Source organism: Triticum dicoccoides, chromosome 5A (genome assembly GCF_002162155.2).
Source record: "Triticum dicoccoides isolate Atlit2015 ecotype Zavitan chromosome 5A, WEW_v2.0, whole genome shotgun sequence".
Classification (NCBI taxonomy): Eukaryota; Viridiplantae; Streptophyta; class Magnoliopsida; order Poales; family Poaceae; genus Triticum; species Triticum dicoccoides.
The window spans coordinates 175,908,265-175,920,624 of record NC_041388.1 but is presented as its reverse complement, the minus strand read 5'-3'; the positions used below and the strand labels follow the sequence as shown (position 1 = coordinate 175,920,624).

At 48.7% G+C, this 12,360-nt stretch overlaps 1 protein-coding gene across 3 annotated transcripts in view; it reads right to left on the bottom strand.

The window, feature by feature from the left end:
* Nucleotides 1-12,360, bottom strand: part of LOC119300667 (fructose-bisphosphate aldolase-lysine N-methyltransferase, chloroplastic-like) — a 36,757-nt gene that overhangs the window by 7,826 nt on the left and 16,571 nt on the right. The window contains exon 12 of one of the 3 annotated variants that reach the window (XR_005146555.1): nucleotides 12,170-12,297. The exons of 1 other annotated variant lie outside the window; for it this stretch is intronic. The gene's annotated coding sequence lies outside the window, so the exon portion shown is untranslated. The remainder of the gene's footprint in view (nucleotides 1-12,169; nucleotides 12,298-12,360) is intronic. One more of the 3 variants, XR_005146554.1, reaches the window with a different exon arrangement.

Here is a 12,360-nt window from a genome sequence, read left to right as displayed (position 1 = left end):
GCTCTCCACTCGGTAGGATTTTTTCAAACTTAGTCGAGTACCTGACTGCAGCTAGGTCCTCAAGTGAGAGAACTTAGGCGAGTACTGGACTGCAGCTAAGCCCCCGAGTGGGAGGACTGCTCTCCACTCGGTAGGATTTTTTCAAACTTAGGCGAGTACCTGACTGCAGCTAGGTCCTCAAGTGAGAGAACTTAGGCGAGTACTGGACTGCAGCTAGGTCCTCAAGTGAGAGAACTTAGGCGAGTACTGGACTGCAGCTAAGCCCCCGAGTGGGAGGACTGCTCTTCACTCGGTAGGATTTTTTCAAACTTAGGCGAAACGGATTCGCAGCTAAGCCACCCACTAGGGGATTTCATTCGCAAACAGAAAACAATAACAATCACTGGAAAAATTATAACGCTCTTGTCTTTGAAAAATAAACTACAGGAGTTTTTTCTTATTACATCTCATCCGAGTGAGGATTCAAGTATAAAAGGGGCGGAGAAGCTCCGCATTCCAGGCTCGCGGCTCATCAATCTGGCGATCGACATTGTAGAGGTGGTATGCTCCATTACGAAGGACTCTGGTGACTATGAAGGGGCCTTCCCAAGTAGGGGCGAGTTTGTGTGGTTTCTAATGATCCACTCGGAGGACTAAGTCTCCCTCTTGGAAGGCTCGACCCTTCACATTTCTGGCATGGAATTGACGCAAGTCTTGTTGGTAGACGGTCGATCGGATCATGGCCATTTCTCTTTCTTCTTCCAGGAGGTCGACTGCGTCCTGCCGGGTTTGTTCTGCTTCATCTTCAGAGTAGAGCTCGACTCGGGGAGCGTTGTGAAGCAGGTCACTCGGCAAGACTGCCTCGGCTCCGTAGACCAGAAAGAATGGGGTTCTTCCGGTCGATCGGTTTGGGGTTGTCCTCAATCCCCAAAGGACTGATGGAAGCTCGTCGACCCATGCACCTGCTGCGTGCTTCAGATCGCGCATCAACCGGGGTTTCAGTCCTTTGAGAATTAGGCCGTTTGCCCTTTCTGCTTGCCCATTCGACTGGGGGTGAGCGACCGAAGCATAGTCGACTCGGGTGCCCTGAGAGGCGCAAAAGGCCCTGAATTTGTCAGAAATGAAGTTTGACCCATTGTCAGTGATGATGTTGTGCGGAACTCCATATCTAAATATCAACCCTCTGACAAAATTGATAGCAGTGCAAGCGTCAAGATTTTTGATAGGCTTGGCTTCAATCCATTTGGTGAACTTGTCGACTGCTACTAGCACATGAGTGAAGCCGCTCCTGCCTGTTCTCAGTGGTCCAACCATGTCCAGCCCCCAAACAGCGAAGGGCCAGACGAGTGGAATGGTTTTCAGGGCTGACGCGGGCTTGTGCGACATATTGGAGTAATACTGACATCCTTCACATTTGTCGACTATCTCTTTTGCCATTTCATTGGCTCTTGGCCAGTAGAATCCCGCTCGGTATGCTTTAGCCACAATGGTCCGAGAGGACGCATGGTGACCACAGGTCCCCGAGTGGACATCATCAAGGATCATCCGACCTTCTTCTGGTGTAATACACCTCTGACTGACTCCAGTCGCGCTTTCTTTATATAACTGTCCTTTTATGACTGTAAAGGCCTTGGATCGTCGGACGATCTGTCGAACCTCTTCTTCGTCTTGTGGGAACTCTTTCCTTAGGATGTATGCTATGTACGTTACTGTCCAGTCGGGAGTGATGACCAAGACTTCCATGATCAGGTCGACTACAGCTGGAATTTCAACTTCAGTCAGATCCATGACGCTTTTTGGCTGCGGGGCCTCTTCACTGAAGGGATCCTCCTGAACTGATGGTATGTGAATGTGTTCCAAAAACACATTGCTGGGGATGGCTTCTCGTTTGGAACCTATTTTTGCCAGATCATCAGCTGCTTGATTTTTCAGTCGGGGTATATGGTGAAGCTCTAACCCCTCAAATTTTTTCTCCAGCTTTCTCACTGCATTACAATAACTAGTCATGGCTGGACTTCTGACGTCCCATTCTTTCATCACCTGATTAACCACTAAATCTGAGTCGCCATAGACCATGAGGCGACGGACGCCGAGTGAAATGGCCGTGCGCAACCCATACAAAAGTGCTTCGTATTCTGCCTCGTTGTTGGAGGAATCAAAGTGGATTTGAAGAACATAACTGAGTTTATCTCCTCTGGGGGAGACCAACACTACTCCGGCACCGGAACCATTCAGCATCTTGGAACCGTCGAAGAACATGGTCCAATGCTCCGAGTGAACCTGAGGCGGCAGCTGCTGTTCAATCCACTCAACGACGAAATCTGCGATTGCCTGGGACTTAATAGCTTTCTTTGCCTCAAACTTGATATCTAGAGGAAGGAGTTCAATCGCCCATTTTGCCACTCGACCGGTTGCATCCCTGTTATGCAGGATCTCTGACAATGGAGCGTCACTGACGACTGTAATGGAATGATCAGAGAAGTAATGAGCAACTTTCTTTGTGGTCATATAAATCCCGTATACAAGCTTCTGATAATGAGGATATCTTTGATTCGACGGGGTCAAAACTTCAGAAATATAATATACTGGGCGCTGAACTTTGAAGGCTTTTCCTTCTTCCCGCTCGACCATAAGTACCGTACTGACGACTTGTCCCGTGACTGCAATGTAAAGCAGCAAAGGCTCTTTACTGATTGGGGCAGCAAGCACCGGCTGGGTGGAGAGCAGAGCTTTGAGCTCTGCAAACGCTGCATCAGCTTCAGGAGTCCACTCGAACTTGCCGGACTTCTTCATCAATCTGTAAAGGGGCAATGCCTTTTCACCGAGACGAGATATGAATCGACTTAAAGCGGCCAAGCAACCAGTAAGCTTCTGGACATCGTGCACTCGCACAGGACTTTTCATTCGGAGTATAGTGCCGACTTTTTCTGGATTGGCGTCGATTCCCCGTTCGAAAACGAGAAAACCGAGTAATTTTCCGCCAGGAACTCCGAATGTGCACTTTGATGGATTAAGCTTGATATCATACCTCCTGAGGTTGGCAAAGGTTTCAGCAAGGTCAGTCAGCAGGTCGGAACCCTTCTGTGACTTGACCACAATATCATCCATATACGCCTCCACATTCCGACTGATTTGAGTGAGCAAACACTTCTGAATCATCCTCATGAATGTGGCCCCGGCATTCTTGAGGCCGAATGGCATGGTAACAAACAGAAGCACCCGAATGGAGTGATGAAAGCTGTTTTGATCTCGTCAGGTCCGTACAGACGGATCTGATGGTACCCGAAATAGGCGTCTAAAAAAGACAATCGCTCACATCCCGCAGTTGAGTCGACTATCTGATCGATGCAGGGGAGAGGAAAATGATCTTTCGGGCAGGCCGGATTGATATGTTTAAAGTCAATGCACATACGAAGTGACTTGTCCTTCTTGGGGACCATAACAACATTGGCGAGCCACTCGGAGTGGTAAATTTCTCGGATGAACTCCGCTGCTAAGAGCCGAGCCACCTCCTCGCCAATGGCCTTTCTCTTCTGGACGGCGGACCGCCGGAGATGTTCCTTGACAGGTTTTACTTTTGAGTCGACTCTCAGGCGATGCTCAGCCAGCTCCCTGGGAACACCTGGCATGTCAGAAGGCTTCCATGCGAAAATGTCCCAGTTCTCACGGAGGAACTGAATGAGCGTTTCTTCCTATTTGGAGTCGAGTGTTGTCGAGATATGAGTCGGAGCAGCGCCGGGATCGGTCGGGTGGATGTGAGCTGTCTTCGTATTGCCAGTCGACTGAAAAGCCGATTCTGTGGCGGGCTTCTTGGCTCGCAACAAATCACTCGGGTCTGCAGTCTTCTGGTATTCCTGCAACTCCACCACTGCCATCTGAGTATCAGCAATCTTCGAACCTTTCTAAAAACATTCTTCCGCTTTCTTCCGATTGCCCGTAATAATGATCACACCTTTGGGGCCAGGCATCTTCAATTTGAGATACACATAACATGGTCGGGCCATGAAGCGTGCATAAGCCGGCCTGCCCAAAATAGCGTGGTAGACACTCTGGAAGTCTACAACTTCAAATGTCAACTTTTCTTTGCGGTAATTCTTGGAATCACCGAAAACCACATCAAGAACAATCTGGCCGAGTGATTCAGCCTTCTTCCCAGGAATGACTCCATGGAAACTCATGTTGCTAGCACTGAGTCTGGACATCGGAATGCCCATCCCTTTTAACGTCTCAGCATATAATATGTTCAAACCATTGCCACCATCCATCAAGACTTTGGTCAGTCGAGTGCCTTCAACCACTGGGTCGACCACCAGAGCTTGCCATATTCACCTCAGGGGTGGCAATATGCGTTGGGTGATCGGACTGGTCGAACGTGATGGCAGTCTGAGACCATTTCAAATAACTTGGTGTTGTCGGAGCAACCATATTCACCTCTCGGTTGATGACTTTCAGTCGACTTTTGCTCTCAACATCAGCAAAAATCATTAGGGTGGAATTGACTTGGGGGTATCCATCGTCGCTATCTTCTTTGTCCTCAACTCTGTCTGACTCCTTTTCTTTATCTTTGGGCTGCTTGCCCTGGAACTGCTGGATCAAGAATCGACACTGTCGAGTGGTGTGTATTGGGTAAATAAAATTACCCTCTTCATCTTTCTTGATGTGGACGAGGCACGAAAAATCCAACACGTCATTTCCGTCCTAGTCTTTAACTTTCTTGAGGTTCCAAGGTCCTTTGAGTTTCCCCTTAAACTTTCCTTGAGTCACAGCCAAAGCTTCCCCAGGAGCAGCTGGCTCGGCTTTCCGCTTCTGTTTCCGATTGGAGTTTCCTCCGGTTTCTTGGACGACTGACTTCAGCTTGCCACTCCGGAGTCGATCTTCATCTTCTCCATTAGCGTACTTGATGGCAATCTCCATCATTCGGTTCAGAGACATATCTCCGGTTCGACCGAATTTCAGATTCAGTTCTCTGTACTTGACGCCTTCTTTTAAGGCACAGACTGCCTAGTGGTCAGGTACATTCTCTACCGTGTGATGCAACGTGATCCATCTCTGGATGTAATCCCTCAAGGTTTCATTCGGCTTCTGCACGCAGGACCGCAGTTCCGTCAACCCTGCCGGTCGTTTGCATGTTCCTTCAAATGTGGTGACAAACACTCGGGCAAGATCTTCCCAAGTGTAAATGCTGCTGGGTGCTAACTGGTTCAGCCACGCTCTGGCCGAGCCCTCCAACATGAGAGGCAGGTGCTTCATGGCCACCTCATCATTGCCGTCGCCAATCTGGACAGCCACTCGGTAGTCTTCAAGCCAAGTATCGGGTTTGGACTCGCCAGTGAACTTGTTGACTCCAGTCGCCAACCTGAAGTTGGGAGGAATCACAGCGGCCCTGATGGCCCTACTAAAGCACTCTGGCCCCGAAACATGTGCTCTGCTGCTGGTAGGAGCATCTCTGTCATGTCCTTCCCGGTGAGCTCTGTTCCTGTCAACCAAACCTTGAACGAGAATGGATCTCGTATCGAAGCCTGGCTCCCTGGAGTCGACTGGAATCCTTTGCCCAACACTACGAGGGCGCCTAACATCCCGTTGTTGAGGCGCATACGACCCGCTCCTCGGGGGAGGGGTGGACACTCGACGTCGATCATCACGATCGAATCGGTGATCATATTGCTCATGGTTACCATGCTGATTATGCCGGTCCCCATGTCCTTCACGCCTCGGGGGCGATCTTGGGCTATGAGCCGACTGGACTGTGTCTGCGGCAACGGATCTACTGTGAATCCTGTTCCGCGACTGAGAAACAGCGGAATTCTGGTCTCCTGCTGCCCGGAGCAACGCTCTGATCTACAGCAAGCCTCTGCCAGCCTCCGACTGGGAAGGCTGAATCGACTCTGCTATGCGTGCTGCAGCTGCTAAATTCTGAATCGGAGTTCAATATACCTGCGGGGGCGGGAAGAGCTGACGTCGACTGGATTCGGGAACCCGTTGTCGCGCACGCTCGTCGAGTGCTCGCTGGAGGTTCTCTAATCGAGTGCGCTCGGCCAAGTTTGCCAGGCGCGCGTCCTCCAAGGCGCGAGCCTCGGGGGTTTCTCCAATGATAGGAGTGTGTAATGCATCCATGTTCCGGCGGCGAAGTTCTCTCTACAGCGACGTGAGAGGCTCGGGAAGATATTCCTCATGAGGACGCGACGGGTCGCCTCCACCCGCGCCTCCGTCTGTGCGGGGAAAATCGGGAGGACCGGGAGGTCCATCGACCATCAGAACCTCCGCCGCCGGATCGCTGCTGTTGCACTCGGATGCGGTCTCTGCGGAGCCGGTCGACAGGTCGAACAGGTCGTAGAGGGATTCATCGGGCTCGATCGCCGCGACTTGAGGGGGTGGCCAACTGGCGTGCCACCGCGTGTCTCACCCACCGCTGGAGTCTCGACCGACCAGAGCGCTTGCGCGCACGCGCTAAAGTGCGTTGCCCCGCGGACAGGGAGTGCGTCCACGTCGAGCGGAGCCTCCTGAAGCCACGCGGAGTCGTCGACGATGAACGTGAGCGTGCCGAGACGGATCTCGCGGCCCTCCACCGAAACTCCGCCAAAAACCATGATGATTCGGGTCGAAAAAGATCGCAACTCCTCCAACAAAACGCTAAAACACCTGCCCCACGGTAGGCGCCAACTGTCGTGGTTCTAAGTCTGACAGTGATGTAGGGGACTAAGTATGAAGAGGCAAGACCTTAGCTATAGAGGAGTTGTAGGAACGCAAGATTTACCAGTTCAGGACCTTCTCGGAGGAAGTAATAGCCCTACGTCTCGGAGCCGGGAGGCGGTCGACTGGATTATGGGTGTGTGAATTACAGGCATGCGAACCCATGTTTCGGAGGAGGGAGGTGGCTTATATAGAGTGCGCCAAGACCCCAGCCGGCCGACGATACAAAGGGTTCAATGTACATTAAGGCAGGGCGTTACTGGTAACGCTAGTAATGAAGTGCTATGATGACCATAAAAGCTACTTAATAACCGACCGTTAGCATGCGGAGTGCCTTTAGGCCACCTGACCGTCGAGTGGCTTGGTCTTGGTCGAGTGATTGCTTCTTGGTCAAGTATCTTCAAGTCTGTCGAGTGAGACGCCTTCAAGTAGATTGAAAGATGATTTCTTCTGGAGATATCCTTGGGTAGGTCAGTTTGGACAGGTCCATGACCCTACCCTAGGTACACAGCTTCATCATTCGGCGCGCATAGAGCTTTGCACCAAGAGAATGAAGCATTAAGCGATCGCATCGATCAACTCACCACCAACATGCGACAATTCAAAGGACGAACAAGAGACTATCTCGACAACAAGCTTTCCAACCACATGGAAGAGCTCGACGCCAAATTGGCAACACAAATGGACGACTTCCGAGCCAGTCAAGTCAAGTCAAGTCGACACTCTTCGGATACATCTTCGGATTCAAGTCACTCAAGACCTCGTTCGCCTCATCATCAAGTTCATGAGGATCGTCAAGAATCATAAAAACCATTCCATGGTAATGGTTTGCAAGGCCGCCTTCAAGAGCGCGAACAACAACGTCGACAAGAACAAGCCGCGATGGACCAAGAGCAAGCTCCAATACGCCAAGTAAACCAAGATGGCGACGCCCTTCGACAAGAGCAACAACGCCGTGACAAACAAGCCCTTGAAACCCAACGTGCTCTAAATGAAGCAACCCAAGCCGTCAGCGCACGCAACCAAAAACAAGAAGAGGCCATTCGACGAGAGTGACAAGAAGAAGCCACACACCTCGAGGAGCGCCAAGAAATGAGAAATTGTGCAAGAATCCCACGACCTCAACGTCAAGCTAATCAAGCGGAGCACGAGGAACAAGCGGTCGAAGACCCTCAACCAAGGCAAGAGCGCCATCACAATAGACCCGCACGCATTGAAGAACAATGCCACGACAGGCTCAAGTTCACCATGCCTAAGTTCTCCGGAAGCAATGATCCCGAAGACTACCACCCAGACTACCTCCATTTCGTCGCATCGAACATAGCATCGACCTCGTCCCTGGCGCACCCCTACCGAATAAGGCACCATATCACGTCAACCCTGAAGAAATACAAAGGCAAGTACAACATCTCATTGACAATGGGCATGTACGTGAGAGCTTAAGTCCTTGTGTCGTTCCGGTTATTCTTGTGCCTAAGAGGGATGAACTTTTCACATGTGTTCTGATTGTTGTCCCATCAACGCTATCACCATTCGCTATAAGCATCCCATTCCACGCCTTACAATATGCTAGATGAGCTTACCGAGCCACCATTTTCTCAGAAATTGATCTTAAAAGTGGCTATTACCAAATTCGCATTCAAGAGGGTGATGAATGGAAAACCACTTTCAAAACCAAGTTTGGCTTGTATGAGTGGTTAGTAATGCCTATGGGCTTATCCGAAGCACCTAGCACTTTCATGCGTGTGATGCATGATGTTCTTCGCAAATACATTGGCATATTTGTTGTGGTCTACTTTGATGATATACTTGTGTTTAGTTTATCTCTAAAAGATCATGTCAACCCATCTTAGGGTCGTTTTGCAAACTCTTAGAAACGAGCGACTTTATGCTAATATGGAGAAATGCACTTTCGGTGTTGACAAGCTTGTTTTCTTGGGTTTTGTTGTGTCTTCTAAGGGTGTTCATGTAGATGAAGCTAAAATTGAAGCTATTAAAACTTGGCCACAACCAACCAACTTGCAACAAGTGTGTAGCTTCCTTGGTCTAGCCAGTTTTTATCATAGATTCGTTAAGGACTTTAGCACTATTGCATCACCATTACACGCATTGAGTAAGAAGAATGCATCATTTGTTTGGGGACCATCCCAAGATACCGCATTTCATGAGCTCAAGAATTTGCTTACACATGCTCCATTGCTTGCATTGCCCAATTTTGATAAAGCTTTCGAAGTGCATTGCGACGCTAGTGGTAATGGCATAGGAGGTGTGTTGATGCAAGAGAAGCACCCAATAGCTTTAGCAAGAGACTTTCCGGAGCGCAACTTAACTATCCCATTTATGACAAAGAGTTATAGCTTTAGTGAGAGTCTTGCATGTGTGGGAGCATTATCTTCGTCCTCGTGAATTTGTCATCCATACGGATCATGAGACACTTAAATACCTTAAAGGTCAAACAAAATTGAATAAGCGACATGCCAAATGGAGTGAGTTCATTGAGTCATTTCCTTATGTCATCAAGTATATCAAAGGTAAGAAAAATGTTGTGGCGGACGCTCTTTCCCGCAAGTGCATGCTTGTAACTCAACTTGAATTGAATGTCATAGAATTTGGGCACATAAAAGACTTGTATGCGCATGATGTTTCATTTGCCATTCCTTATGCAAAATGTCTAACGCATAACACTTGGGAGCCATATTATATAAAGGATGATTATCTAATGAGAGCTAACAAGCTTTGTATCCCCGAGTCTTCTCTTCGTTTGTTGCTTTTGCAAGAGGCTCACGGTGGAGGACTCATGGGACACTTTGGACGCGACAAGACATTCCTACGCTCTCCAAGAACTACTTTTGGCCCAAGATGTTTCATGACGTCTCACGCTACACCAACTGATGCTCTATATGTCGCAAAGCTAAGTCTAAAGCTCAATACCATGGTCTCTATATGCCACTTCCTATTCTATATCACCCATGGGAAGATATTAGTATGGACTTTGTGCTTGGTTTGCCTAGAACTCAAATGGAAAAGATTCGGTATTTGTTGTTGTGGACCGTTTCTATAAGATGGCACACTTTATTCCATGTAACAAGATAGACGATGCTTCACATGTTGCAAATCTCTTTTGTAGGGAAATCTTGCGCCTACATGGAGTGCCCAAGACTACTATGTCGACCACGACGTCAAGTTCCTTAGCTACTTTTGGAAGACCCTATGCGCCAAGCTCGGAATCAAGCTACTCTTCTCTTCGGCAACCATCCACAAACCGACGGCCAAACAGAGGTCACCAACCGAACGCTGTCGTCTCTCCTCCGCGTGTTGATCAAAAAACATCAAGGAGTGGGAGGAGTGTTTACCCATCGCCGAGTACGCCTACAATGGAGCAAGACACTCTACTACCGGCAAGTCCCCCTTCGAGGTCGTCTATGGATTCAATCCATTGTCCCCATTGAACATTCTACCGCTACCTCTACAAGAGCGCATCAACATGGACGCGAGTGCACAAGCGAGCTATCTCAAAAAGGTGCATAAAGATGTAAGACAAGCAATCGAGCGCCAAGTCCACCGCCTCGCGACCAAGCTCAGCATCAACAAGCAACCCATGATATTCAACATTAGAGATCTTGTGTGGCAACACCTTCACAAGGACCGCTTCCCCAACGAGCGCAAGTCCAAGCTACTACCTCAGCCAACGGACCCTTCAAGGTGATCGCATGCTACAACGATAATGCCTACAAGATCGACATACCACGAGACAAGTACAACGTGAGCGACGTCTTCAACGTCAAGGATCTCTCTCCCTACCATGGTGATGAGGTTTTCGATCCGAGGTCGGATCTTTCCGGACGGGATGATGCAGAGCATCCTACGGTCATCCCCATGGACCTACCTACGTCTCCCCAAGTGCCAAGTGGACCGATGACACAAGCACGTGCAAGAGCTCTAGAGACCGAGGTGACATCTCTCCTTAGTGATATTCCGTATGATCCACATGAGACATAGCTACTACCTAAACACAGAATGCTATGCGTGCTTAGGTACCAAGAATACTCTCCCGGAGATGGGAGATGCTCGTGATGATGGACAAGTCCTACATGGACGAATGAGCATGACGAGAGGAACCGGAGAAAGGCTATAGGCCCCGGACATCCAGCCCGTGGAGATGTCAACCACAGCAGCAGCACAGCCGAAGAGCACCTACAATCATCGAACATCTGGCCCGACAGCCCCGGACATCCGACCCCTCCTGTACAGAGAGCAACAGGAATACGCTCCCGCCAGCCCGGACATCCGACCCCAGTCTGCACGCAGTGAATAGGCCAAAGGCCCATGTATCCCTCCAACTCGCCCCAACTTGTACTAACAATATATATAGACCTCTCCCCTCTCCATCTAGGGTTAGCAATGTGATAGCTCATTAGAGATAGAGCTTTGCTCATCCACTTATCCCCCACTCCTTTGGAGACCGAGACCTCCTAAGGAAAAGATCCCCCAAGTGGATTCAAGACCCCTCTTGAGGGAAGATCCCCCTAGTGGATTCAAGACCCCTCATGAGGGAAGATCCCCCTAGTGGATTCAAGACCTTTCCCTCACAGATTGGGATGAACTAGTTACCATGTATCCTTCCTTGTTGACTTTGGATCTTGTATCTCCCCTTTGTGTATGTGGATTTAGCACATGTGTGATTGGATCTTGTTGATTTGAGTGTTTTCCTCTCTTGTGTTCATCGTGTTCTTCGGGAATTCCCCTCCAAATCGTGAAAGATCAGCCATTAGGGTTCCGCCCTACATCACTAGGGGTCCTTTATAAATGACCAAGACTACCCTTCAAAAGAGGAGATGGGAGAGTAGAACTATGTAACCTTTAGTCCTTTAGCCCATGCGCCTCTCGCTAACCTGAAGGGGAGATCCCCCCCCCCCAAATAGAAAGGCTTTTTCGCTTGAGTTGGGCTTCTTTGCTCCTCTATCTTCTTGTTTGACTTATCTTTTATGGGCTCTCCTTCCTTTGACTTGTTGACCATGAAGACTTGCTTGGACTTTTGTTGAGCAAGGTGACTTGCTTGGAATTTTATTGACTAGTGTTGACTGTCAATGACTTTTGTTGACCGTCTATGTGGAGTGGCATGTAGGACTTGGTTGGGGCCCTGGGGATAATTTTGGATATCACACTATATATACAAGAAAATAACAAACTTTTCATAGCTTTTTAGCGGTGCCACCATTCCTCAGTAGCAGCAGGGTAGCACCATAAGGATTGGTAGCAATATAACTTCTCTGGAAAATAGAGGTGTCCTAAAGAGCAGTTTACTAAAATAACTGCATTTTGAGTAATTTCGCACCTTAACTGCCAGGGTTCCAGTACTCGTTTTTCAGTATTTGAGGTTTGGAATCTAGGCAAGAAATCATAGACATACATTTGGCAAGAATATGTAAAAAATATTAACATCAGATCAAATCCTGAAACTTGAAGGTATTTCAAACTCATGCTCAATTATCTAATTTACCTTCTAATGATGCACTTAACAGAGAACGTGTCCTGAAGTGATATGTCCATCTAGCAATAATTGAATCTCACTGCACACTTGCTTCTCTGTGGAACATTGAATTTATTGGCAGTAGCCTATCAGAACAGCTGCATAACCTCAATCTTTAGTTTTGGTAAAACAGCAAATTAAATGAAGAGATTGCTTGCTAC